The sequence below is a fragment of the Lissotriton helveticus genome, chromosome 5_1 (genome assembly GCF_964261635.1).
Source record: "Lissotriton helveticus chromosome 5_1, aLisHel1.1, whole genome shotgun sequence".
In the NCBI taxonomy this organism is placed as follows: Eukaryota; Metazoa; Chordata; class Amphibia; order Caudata; family Salamandridae; genus Lissotriton; species Lissotriton helveticus.
Genome location: NC_136065.1, coordinates 2,030,265,154 through 2,030,278,229, shown reverse-complemented (window position 1 = coordinate 2,030,278,229; position 13,076 = coordinate 2,030,265,154). Strand labels below are relative to the sequence as shown.

At 44.1% G+C, this 13,076-nt stretch overlaps 1 protein-coding gene across 1 annotated transcript in view; it reads right to left on the bottom strand.

The window, feature by feature from the left end:
- Positions 1-13,076, bottom strand: part of LOC144756208 (E3 ubiquitin-protein ligase TRIM39-like) — a 303,564-nt gene that overhangs the window by 45,278 nt on the left and 245,210 nt on the right. The window lies entirely within an intron of this gene.

Genomic DNA, 13,076 nt, shown 5'->3' with positions numbered 1-13,076 from the left:
AGGGTGCGGGAAAATGGATACAAGCCTTTGAAAATGACACTACAGGTGTGTAATTGGCTGTTTGGGATATGAAATGCCTGCTCACATCCCTGATTGGAAAGGATGCAGAGGATATGTTTTCACGCATCGACACAAGGCTTTCCACCACTAATTCAAAATTAGATGGTGATCCTTTCAATAAAATAAGATCAGCGCTATGGAACGAACTGCGCCGGAAGTTTCCCGATGTCTCAGACATTGGATCTCTAATGTCACAAACAAGGCAATTAGCTATTAAGAACGCAGCTGCTAAACTAGAACAGCAAAAGTTAAAGAAAACAAAGGCTCTTGATGCAGTTAGGCTAGCTACACCAGTGAGTCAAGTGACTACTGTCACTAATCTTTCACGAGGTGCCTTAAAAGTACTAGGAGGTAACGCACAGGGAACAAAAGATCACATACAACAACAGCTACCTCAGCAACACATGCCTGAGTACCAAATGGTGCCCCAGACTCAAGCTCCTGTATCACAGGGAGCTACAGTACTGCCCCCCATCAATTCGGTTTCACAGGGCACCACCCAGCAGTACCAGGATGGAGGTTATTCAAGTTAGGAAAGCCCACAGATAACTCTAGTGTGTCCCGTGTTGTCATGTATCACAAACATTAGAGAGGACCCAGTTGTGAATGTCATGATTAACAACAACACGCGTAGTTTTTTGATTGACACAGGTGCCACATTCTCCTGTATCAAGGAGGGGGCACTGCCCATTTCCAACCAGAGCGCAAACACACTAGATTTCTCTGGGGCGATACTAAGGGTCCCTTTCACAGAGCCAGTACAAATAGAAATAGGAGGTAAACTTATTCAACAGCGTCTACTTTACACACCACAGTCCCCAGTAAATCTCTTGGGACGTGATCTGATGGTCAAAATAAATATGAGAATATATTTCAATGAGAACGGCACAATGACCTTCTCCATTCCTGATACACCACCGACAAGAATGATGTCTGTCAAACAAATATTCCTCAAGTTATGTCGTATTGTTTGATCGTAAGCCTGAAGACTGCCCTCTTCAGTGTCCCATTGCACGCTGACGACGAGTATTTTATTCGCATTTTCATTCAGAAATAGAGAGTTATACTTTCAGTTTCAAAAGAATATGAATGTCTCTATGTGGATGGTCAATTATAATTCACACTGTAAACTTCACCAAATATTGCAAGACTGAGCAACTGAGTAGAATGATTTACTCCTACCTCCAAAACAATTCAGGCACAAGCCAGAGATAAAATGATGTAATGGAAAGCACATTAGTTGCATCACATTTCTTTTCAGATAAATAAATATCACGAGTCACAAGATCATGTGCTGCTAGGTCTATTGAGCATTTCATCCTTCTAAGGTGGATTCAAAGAATACCTTGAGTTGGAATACAATAAAGATCTGCTGTTTATCATCAATATACCATTTTGAGTGAACATGTGCATTCCAAATAAGCCATCTTTATTTTATAATACAACACGTATATTTTGCATATTGCAAATAGAGACAACACATGTTTTCAGATATTATAAAATGCAGAGAAATTAATAGAGTTTCTTTTTATTTTCGGGCCACGTTCATAAGTAGCATTTCTGTCCGACTGCATATTCTGGGCGTAGAGCCAAACAGGAAACAGGTTTCCTGTAGTTGGCAGCGAACAATAAGATTGATAAGAAGGAAAAAGGTCTTGTGGAAAAATACGTTGGTCTCTGGAAATGAGCAAAAGAAATGAGTGGCCTAAAGACCACACAGTTTGGTAAAACAATTAGTAAGGAATATATATGTGCAGATGGATAAGAAAAGATAAGGAATACGTTTCCAGATATGCACCGCTGTGTACAGCTATTACGTCACACATGCCCAGTGCTAGGAAAACGCAAATGAATACAGATATAGAGTAGATTTCAATGTTAAAGGACGAATGCAGGGAATAAGCAATGCTCAGTATTACAATATTGTCAGACTAGAATGTGCGGACTTTAGAGGTGGTTGTGTATATGACTTGTACTTCGTTGATGGTTCTTCTACCATTAATGAAGAAAAAGGGATGAGATGTACAGGAGCTGCAGTAGTAAGAGCGATACGGAATGACTACTAAGACTCTCTAGACATTGTACAAACAGATAGCATTGCCATCACATTACTCAGCACAAACAGCAGCTAGAAGGCCCAGACATGCACCATCTCTACCCCCAGCACAAAATGACTGAGCCCCCCCCCCCCATTCTGCTTGCCCAAAATGCACCCTCAACAGTGCAAAATGATCCATCATGCCTGTACACCATTGATAATACACAGCACTATGATTTCATTGCACAGCTGCACCATAGAGAGATACAGGGAAGTGCCCCACCTGAAGGAAAAGAGCTGTGGAAGAAGAGGGGAGTACACAGGAATCAGATTTTATTTGTTTATTTAATTTTCAGACACACAAGGACAGGAAGGCTTTTGCAAATAGCACACACTCAGTTACACCTTCCTACACATGTTCCTAGTGATATCATGTCCACCACTTTGCAGACAGAGTGGTCCATCCCCAATGCACATGAGCATATACAACTCTTGGTTCATTAATGCCTCATGGTATCAACAGTATTTCCCTAATTCAGCTATAGAAACAGTAGCATCAACAATACCAGGGCCCAAGGTTCCATTGACTATGTTGACATGCTTGACAAATGCCAGAAATACAGACACGTCATGGTAGTGGTAGCCGGACCATGTGTCCATTGTGACACAAAGGCCGCAACTACATTCCTGCTTTGTGAGGTCATATGTCACTGAGGATTACTGGATGCCATTCGCAGTGACTCGCAGTGACAGTGGCGGTCATAGTGCCCAATTGGAAGGTAATGGCTACATTACCTTTCCGTTGCTCTGTTTACACTAAGGAACACTCCCAGCTCTGTTCATCACATCACATCTCACCGGCTTGTCACTGACAGATCAATGTATGTGGTTGTTCTCTCCACCAGACTTAAAACAAGTCACTGGGCCCTCTTCTGATATTGTAAGCGATGAATTGTTGTTCATTTATGTGCACTAATGCGTGCTCCAAAGTTCTTTTTCATTCAGATATCAAAGACAAAGAACAAGGGTCCTATCTCTGATGAACTTCCGCCTATCTGCTTTGGGACACACATCTTTGTATATGAAGCAGTCCGGAAGTGGAGAATCTTCAAATTCAATGAACACTTGCAATTGGACTTTTTTTGAGGTTCCACCCGTCACCGTCCAAGTTCTGAACATTGACAGCAAAGAAGACATCATGTGCCAGCTAACTATCGAAAATCAAGAATGTGGAGATCGTATGATGGCCTACGGACTGAGACGCAGCAACAGAACCACCCTCCATGTCAAGCTTTCAATGAAAAAGATATGTACAATTGCAATGATATTCTTTGTTATGTTTGTAGTTTCAGTAGCAGCATTCCGCTGGTTAGCAGTGCGATCAGAGAGAGAGAGAGGAGCTATTAGCAATATTAAGTTTGTCACGACCACAGAGCTTCCCGTGTTCCGAACACTTCCTGGTAACAAGCAAACTGGGATAAGCACCAGCAGTAGCTATGACACCTATGCACCACCCACCTCGACACCTTCTTCACCCCAAGCAGACCCCACAGATAGGGACTTGGTACCTGAATATCCCCCTATGACAGGTACACTTGAACGTCCCCGCCAAAAGAAAAGACGTGTTAGATATAGAATGAGTTGCGAGATAGTGCCAGTTAGATATACATCGTGTACCCAACGTAAGGAAGAACAGGCTTTGCAAATTCCACACTGGATCAGTAATGTTCAAAAGACAGTTGTTTACACCTTAGACCAGCACTCTATGCCTGATTCCCACTCCCAGCGCCCTAGTGATAGAGCAGAGGATAATGAGATTCACAACGTTCTATTAGATAACATGTGGTATAGAGACATGAGGGAGGTTGGAAGAAACGTCACAAATGAGTCCTGCTTTGTATGTTCACACATTCCTCACGCTTTCGGCACAGATAGATTGCTCTTTCCTAAAGAAGTCCCACCACCCACAGCCAAATGTCTTCTACACCGGTTTCTTTGCCGCATACATGGTCAGATACAGCTCCACTCAGCCAAAGTGGATGATGCATTTGTAAATACCACAGAGTGGGATGACAAGTATGTGACATTTAGGGTCATCACTAATATATTGGAAATTGAAAGGAGAATGGAGGTTTATCATGATATGAAAGTACCAGGCGACATAATGCAGGTTTGGGAACGTCACTATAAGAAACTAGGGTACTTCACCTTCCCAACACCCCCATCGAAATGCCACTCACCTGAACATCACCGATGTAACCATACCTATGACACATGCCCTTGTCAGTGGAGACCAATTCTACACCTGAAGGCCAACATTTATTTCAACAACAAGTGGAATGGTCCACATGACTTAATATGTAAGGCAGCCTCCTTAGGTAGCACAACTGTAGGACAAGAGCACAAACATAATTTAAATGAGGATATAGAGAGGGAGTGTGCTGAGATATGGGGTAGGGAAACTAGAAGATACACTTTTAATGAGGGTACACCATACAATACGAAAAGAGCATACAAGCTAAAGTCTCCTCTCCTTTGCTTCCTAGGTAATGGAACGGTTCCTGTGGGTTGGAATACTAATTGCAACAGCACTAGTTTTAATTCGAACCTGAAGTATGGCACATCCATCCTCATGGACATCTATTGGATCTGCGGAAAAAATCTCTATCTGCAGTTGCCCCCCCAATGGCAAGGACTTTGTTCCATCATGACGATGCATGAATTGCATCTCGTCGTCCCAGCAGCGAACATTTCCCACATCTATGCACATCCAATGGCAGGTGATGTCACCCTGCTCCACCACCGAAAAAGAGAAGTCAAAAAGTACTCCTCAGATGACACATTTCAGGAGATTCCGGAAGATTTCAACGATGCTGAACTTTACTTTGGGGGAGTTATCCCCATGTTCCAGACCAAAGCCAATGCTCGATGGCTCCAAGTAATGAGATATGAACTGATGCAGCTTGTTAACAACACCCGTGATGGGTTCAACGCCGTGAAAGAAGAACTACGACCTTTGAGACTCATGGTTCTGAAACATCACTATGTTTTGGACCAGTTAATTGCGATGAATAGTGGTGGATGCGCCAGGATGGGAAAGTCGTTCTGCTGTGCCTTGATATTGGCCGATGATGCGGATAACAGAACACTTACAAAGGCCATTGAGGACTTGGACAATTTGGGACAACAGATGCCTGAGGGTGGAAGTGCAAAAGCAGATGTTTTAAGTAATTGGTCCAATTTGGACTGGATGCCTTTATGGCTATCTGCAGTACTAAAATGTATAATGCCTATATTATGTGTGCTTGTAATTGTGTATTGCGGAACACAGATTATGTTGCATTATGTTAGAAGATTAAGGTCTAAGAAAGTTGAGATGAACTACACAGATGTGAACACAGGTATGCACAGGGGACAAGGGGAAGATGTAGAGATAGCAGTGTTGAACATAGAGCGTACTGTCCCCGACCCTCACTTAGAGCAGGTCCCTTCTGAAAGTCAGTACCAGTCCCCGGTACATGGTGGCCCACCACTTCTCTCAGGGAGAGACTTGGTACGTCCCTATGAGACAATGTGTAAGAGATTAGGAGGACCAGGTGAGGATTTAGGAACTACTTCTTTATAACTCGCCCTGGCCACTTCCCCCATTTCCAGCTAAGTATACAGTTCGTATGATGTTTAAACATGTTTGATTGGTTCAAATATGAACCAGAGGGGGGAATGACAGAGGGAGATAATTTCACTGCATAGTTATCCTTATCACTTAGCCAGCATTAACCCTTGTGTAGGCCCTGCTGCTTGAGTGTTATAGGCCTCAGTTACGTTGGCCTGAGCACTGCCATTTTCTTTCAGCTTAGAGCAGAAGCAGAAAGCAGGTCTGACCAAGCTTCACTCAGCTCCACTTGTCTGCGTGGCTTCGCACCCCTTCATTGGGCCCCCACCCTACTGTATGCTAGATTCATGAACGATAAAGTTCAAGTTCCTTCTTAATCTTGCAACACACCCCAGGCCCCCACCTGAAAGCTGTGAACAGAGAACAGAGAAAGAGGAAGTTCCCGCCACAGCTAAAGCTAGTCCGATAAATGAGGACAAAAGTAGCAAATCAGTATCACAGACTGGCACATAAACGCATGAATAGAATCCTTCAAAGTAATAATAACACATTTGTGTTGTGTATGATAAATTAATGACAAACCTCCAGTCAAGATGCCAGGAACTCAGTCTAGACTGGAGTACGTGCCACACAATTACGAGAAAGGGGCTACATCTACACTTATGATGGGAAGGTACCAGGCAGGGGCGTGAGAGACGATGGAAAGATATGTGATACGAGGTGGCGTGATATGACGTAATTACAGTCTCATTGTTTGGTCACTATAAAAGGGTGGTCCGCGAGAATATCGTTGAACTACTCCGCGTCTGCACTTGAGTGTCGGACAGGAGTTTTTCCCAGGGGTTACTCGAGATAGCCCTTGTTCCATGTACTTAGGCTCTGCTCCTCTATTCTATATTCTGCTTTATAATACTATTTCCTTCTTGCATTTAAAGTTATATTTCGCCATTTGAAATGTTATGCTATGTTATGTTTTCTCTGACCTTGTTTTATCTTCACTGCATTAGAGGTGTTTAACTTGTACTTGCAGGATATGACTTTATATACAGTGGTGAGTGTTCCCAATACTATGTGCTTAACCTTTTTCTATGCAATCTGCCTCAAAGCTCACAAGTGTACTTAAAGCATATTCTCTCTCTCATAGCAGCTGTAAACTGTATTTTGTAAATCCAAACTGGTCCAAGCGACTTTCAAGAGAATGCTAGGAGCAGGACCAAGTACTATGTGATTTATTGTGATATCATTGAATATTTCTAGAAGCTGTGTCTTCTAATAAAACTTTTACAAACTTTCAGACACAGTCTCCAAGGCTCATATATCCATTTTTTCCTGTTTTTAGAGCAAGCGTTCCAGGAGCATCGGTTACAAATTAAGGTGTGCCATTTCCCTTAGTTCTCTCTCACGGTCTCCCCAGCGCGGCTTCTGAGCTACTGCGCCAGGCCCCCTGACCCCTCCTGCCCACAATTAATTTTCCCTCCAACACAGCCCTAGTGCTTAGAAAGGAAGCAGGAACCAAATGTGAATTGAAAGAAAAAACACCGGGAGCAGTGAATATAGCCAAGTGTGACATCAAACAAGGTGTAGTAAAAGCCATTTCATTCAGTGTAATTTTAGTATGAGAGGCGCCATTGGAAAGTAAAAGCAGATACTTACAGCGATAAATATTCCAGTCTTAGTCCACAAGGACTACTGCAATGCCCACCCCTGCCCGGGGGAGGCGTCTCCGAGCACTACGTGAAATGACCAACTGGGTCTTATTCCATAAATGAAGTTAGTCCAAGCAGCGTGGCTTTCTTTGAATCATCCTCGATTTATTAAACACATTAGCGTTTCATGGTTTAATTTAAAGCTGTTGCTGCACAGAAGGTATCATAATTATAGCCAATCCCGATGCATCCTCGGAGCCCCGGCACTGTTTGGTGTAACAGTCATCCCCTGAGGAAGGGCAGAGCCCGAAATGCATCGGGATTGGCTATAATTATGATACCTTCTGTGCAGCAACAGCTTTAAATTAAACCATGAAACGCTAATGTGTTTAATAAATCGAGGATGATTCAAAGAAAGCCACGCTGCTTGGACTAACTTCATTTATGGAATAAGACCCAGTTGGTCATTTCACGTAGTGCTCGGAGACGCCTCCCCCGGGCAGGGGTGGGCATTGCAGTAGTCCTCGTTGAGTTAACACTGTCAGGTCAGACAGTGATAGTCTCGGAGCACACAACAGAATTTACCTGCATTATCTTGGTGAATAACCATCGGGCTGTGCGAGTTCCATCACCCATTAGTCCACAAGGAGTCACAAGCAGACTAAAAACATTTTTCTTGATTTGTGAGCAAAAAACGAGATTTTAAGGTCAGGTGCTGTTCCCATTGGATTGTGAGTTAGAAATATTCCAGGACTTTTTAAAAAACTAAGGAAGTTCCTAGAAAAGTTGGCTTTGATCTCCAATCGGTCCCGCGATTGGAGGAACTTAGTCAGTCATTAAAACTTCTCAGGAGGTGGTTACTATCTATATATATATCTTCGAGCGGATCGCCCGGCTGGGAAGGCTGGGGGCGGTGTGGCGATGATTATTCGCTCCACCCTGAAATTTCAGCTTCTCGATCACTCACCCATACCTAATGTGGATTACCTGGTGGCCCGATCCCTTAATCTCCCTGACCCTCTCACCGTCATCCTCATGTACCGTCCCCCTCAACCCACGCCTCTATTTGTAGCTACCTTGCAGGATCTCTTGGCCACTCTGGTGGTCAATAATTCATCGGTCATCCTACTTGGCGATTTTAACTACTGGCCAGGTGACCCCAGAGAAGATTCTTCTTCCAAAGACTTTTCTGTCCCCCTCCAGTGTCTGAATTTCTCGTCTCACATTTTGGCCCCTACTCATGTCAAGGGTCATACCCGTGACCAAATCTGGTCATTGCGCCGAGATGTCTCACCCCCTTCTATACTTCCCTGTATTTGGTCCGATCATTTTATTATTTCTTTTTCCATTCTTTCTGCTTCTGCCGTCAAATCGCCCCTTCCTAAAAACGTATTAGCTCGCAGCTGGAACCAAACGGACCTCAACCTACTTTCGTCTTCCCTGTCCTCCTCAATGCCTGATCTATCTGGCCTTTCCATAGACTCCCAGACTGAAGCCATTAGCACCTGTCTCTCTTCCTCCTGCGATCAGGTTGCCCCGCTCAAAAAGGTTAAATCCGTCCGGCCTTACGACGCACATAAATGGTTCACCAGGGAGCTCAAAGCTCTTAAACTCGACCTCAGGCGTTCGGAACGCTATTGGAGACGAAACTACTGCCCCATTCTCCGTGCTAAATATAAACTTCTCCTAAATGACTATAAAAAAGCAATCTTGACGGCTAAATCCAACTACTTCACCGAGAGAGTTGCTCTCTCTGCTACAAACCCAGTGAAATCTTCTCCTTGGTCCATCATCTCGCCACTTCCGACCGCACCAGCACCTGTCTTGTCCCTACCCAGTCCCTCTGCTCCTCACTCAACGACTACTTCATTGACAAGATCGCCAATATAAAGGCCAATATTCCAGTGGTGCGGCAACCCGATGCTTCCTGCCCCCTTCCTCTGCCCTCCTCTTCACTGGATCACTTTCCTTCCATTTCCAACGATTGTTTTCTTAACTTGCTTGCTAAAGTCAAGTCCGGTTCTCCGGCGGACTGTGCTCCTGCACGGTTCCTCAAAACCCTCTTCACCAGTTGTCCCGCTCCCCCCCTTGCCCTTCTTAACGCCTCATTGGCCCTGGGTTCTGTTCCTTCTTCCTTTAAAACCGCTATGGTTCTTCCTATCCCTAAGAAATCCGGACAAGACCCCTCCCTTCCCTCTAATTTCAGGCCTATTTCCCTTCTCCCTTACTTGGGGAAGATCCTTGAAAGTTATGTCACATCTTGCCTGTCCTCCTATGTCGAGGAGAACCACCTCCTGGCCTCCCATCAGGCGGGCTTCCGACCAGGACACTCCACGGAGACAGTGATCATCGCAGTCCTGGACGAACTTAAGGGGAAAGCGGACATCAATCTTCCCCAAGCCCTGGTTCTCCTCGACCTGTCCGCTGCGTTTGACACGGTCGATCATGCCATCCTTCTCGACCGTGTCAGCGCAGCGGGCATTCGGGGCGTAGCCTTTTCCTGGCTTGCGTCCTTTCTTCTAGGCAGGTCTCAGGCGGTCCATCTCTCGGGCTTCTCCGCACCCCCTCGTGCAGTTACTTGCGGGGTCCCTCAAGGCTCCTCCCTTTCCCCTCTTCTTTTTAACCTCTATATTCACCCCCTTATCTCTCTTCGCGAGTTGGGGGTCTCTGTGTATAATTACGCGGATGACCTCCAGCTCGTCTTTGATCTTTCCTCCCCCCTGAATTCTCTTCCTAAATTCTGTTCCACCTAAGTTTTTATTTCTGAATGGATGAGCTCCAATCACTTAAAGCTCAATCCTGATAAAACGGAGCTTGTCCTCACGGGTGGCCCCTCCAATCCCTGGTCCTCGATTCACTGGCCCCCTTCCTTTGGCCCCCCTCCCTCTGCGGTCCCCTCCGTTCGGACCTTGGGCATCAAGGTCAGCCACGACCTTACCATGCATGCCCAAGTCAGCTTCGTTGTTTCTTCTTGTTTTTTGTCCCTTCGTCTCATTCGGAAGATCTCCCGGTATTTTTCAGCGGACGCCCTTAAATCCATAGTCCTGGCCCTCATCATCTCTCGCCTTGACTATGGGAATGGCCTGTACGTGGGTATTCCTGCTTATGAAACCCGACGTTTACAGGCCATCCAAAATCAGGCCGCCCGACTCATCCTTCGCCTTCCCAAATCTTCTCACATCACACCTGCACTTAAGTCCCTCCATTGGCTCCCTGTGCACCTCAGATCCTTTTTTAAATTGGCCTGTCTAGCCTTTCGGGCCTACACCCACTCTGCCCCCCTCTTTATTTGCTCTATGATCACTCCTTATACCCCGACCCGCATTTTGCGGTCCTCTTCTCTCTCTTTGCTGCACGTCCCTCGCTTCCGTAAATCCAGAACGGGTGGCACCCGCTTTTCGGTTCTGGCCCCCCAGTTCTGGAATACTCTCCCTCTCTCTATTCGCTCTATCCCCATCTACACTCACTTTCGTAAGGCCCTGAAAACATTCTTGTTTTCTCAGGCATTTCCCTGTTAGCTCGCTCGGTTTTCCCCCGCAGAGTTAAGTCTAGTCTCAGCGCCAGGAAGCCGCTTGGCCGCAGTGCGCTTTACCAAGTTTCTTTTTCATTTCATTTCATTTCATTTATATATAAAAACAAATGTATTACTACACCATTCATCCGATCGCCATGAAACTTTGGGAAGTGGTTGAGTACACTCCCGCCAGGTTTCTGGCATACATTTTTTTAAATATCGGCCCCCCAGGGCCCTCATAATCTTTCGAATACTAATGTACGCACCAGACGGAAAAACAACAAATCTTGTATCCACAAGCACTCGAATAAATAAATAGAATTAAAACACCATTCATCCGATCTCCATGAAACTTTAGGAAGTTGTTGAGTACACTCCTGCGAAGGTTTCTGGCATAATTTCTTTTAAAATATCGGCCCCCCAGGGCCCTCATAATCTTTCGAATACTGATGTTCGTACAAGACGGAAAAACAGAAAACCGTGTATCCACAAGCACTCAAATAAATAAATAGAATTAAAACAGCATTCATCCGATCGCCAGGAAACTTTGGGAAGTTGTTGAGTACACTCCCGTGAAGGTTTCTGGCATAAACATTTTTTAAATATCGGCCCCCCACGGCCCTCATAATCTTTCAAAAACTGACGGAAAAACGAAAAATTGTGTATCCACAAGCACTCGAATAAATAAATAGAATTAAAATGACACTTTGAAATGTTTTCCATATTAAAATGAATAAGTTTAAACAAAATTACACAATGTAAATTGAATGTTATCATAACGAGTTTCCTTGAATTTCCTTTCTTTGGAGATCGCAGCAACGCGCGACGGGTAAGCTAGTTCTTAATAAGGAACTAGCTGAGTTGGAAGATAAATTGAAGCAAAGTAACTTACTAGACAAAGCAACAAAAAAAAGTTTGAAGAGGTGAATTTTGAACTAGATTCTTTCATTGAATATCTATTAAAGAAAAACCTAGAAAAGTTTAGTAATGATATTCGGTTCTTTTTCCAGGAAAGGGTAAACCCATATCTAACAGAAAATGTCTGTTCCACCCCTAGAGAGGGCATATAACAAGGTGATCAACAACCGTGGAATAGTAAAAAAATCATTATGTTCTCTGGTACCACAGACTCGGAAGAGGAAGGATCCTCCAACCAATTTGACTCCTACGATAATAGGAAGGAACAATACGATAAAACTGGTTAAAACAACCGTTTTTTAGGCAACCAAAGGGGGGAAACTACAGACCCAGGTTCAGAAACCAACCCAGGTCAGACTCGAGATTTAGATCCACAACAACAATATTTACAGACTTGGAGGAACCAATACTGGAAAAATGCGACAGTATTCCTATTTCTAATTTATCTGCAATACAGACTGATAAGGGGACTGACGAACTTCTCACTAAAGGATCTTCATTCGTTCCCAATGTACCTATCAACACGTTTGAGTTAACTAAAGATCTGTTTTCGTTCTTTCGCCGCATTGACTTAAAAAGTTCTTTATGACAAACACTATTTTCTTAGAAGAAAATCATTCAGGACTTAAACCTCCTTCCAACTTCTTTTCCAGCTTGGACTAACATAGGACCTGATGGTGAAATATTCGAGAAGGAAGTATTGTCCAAGATCCAACAAGTGACAAAATATATTCCTAAACCTCATACTAACATGACGAACCAGTTAAGTATAGCCCTACAAGAGTTGAAAACTAATAAAGACATTACCATCAAACTTTGTGACAAAGGTGTGGGTATTGTCATTTTTGTCCCCCCAAAACATAAAAATAAAATGCAAACGATGTTCGAAATTCCTGAACAATACATCAAAGTGAAAGGAGATCCTGAGAGGAAACTGAAAAAGAGGATTAGGACAATCCTGGAGGGGGCGATCAAAGAAGGGATCATATGCAAGAAGGAATTTAAATTCCTTCAACCTCAGGACACGCATATCCCCATCAGATGGTGCACAGGCCCGGTGTGATAATCTCGCCACTTTTTTCTTTCAAAAGATTCAGACCATATATTCCCTACTTTCAACAGGTGGGAAGGACACGGGTCTTACTCCCACGACAGATCCTGATCTGCCCATGTCCTGTTCACTGGTTACCTTTCCTCTCCTGGATTTCGGTACACTGGATAAAATGGTCCACAAAGTCACTTCTGGATCTCCCAATGACCCGGCTCCTCCGCAGACCTTAGTTAAGG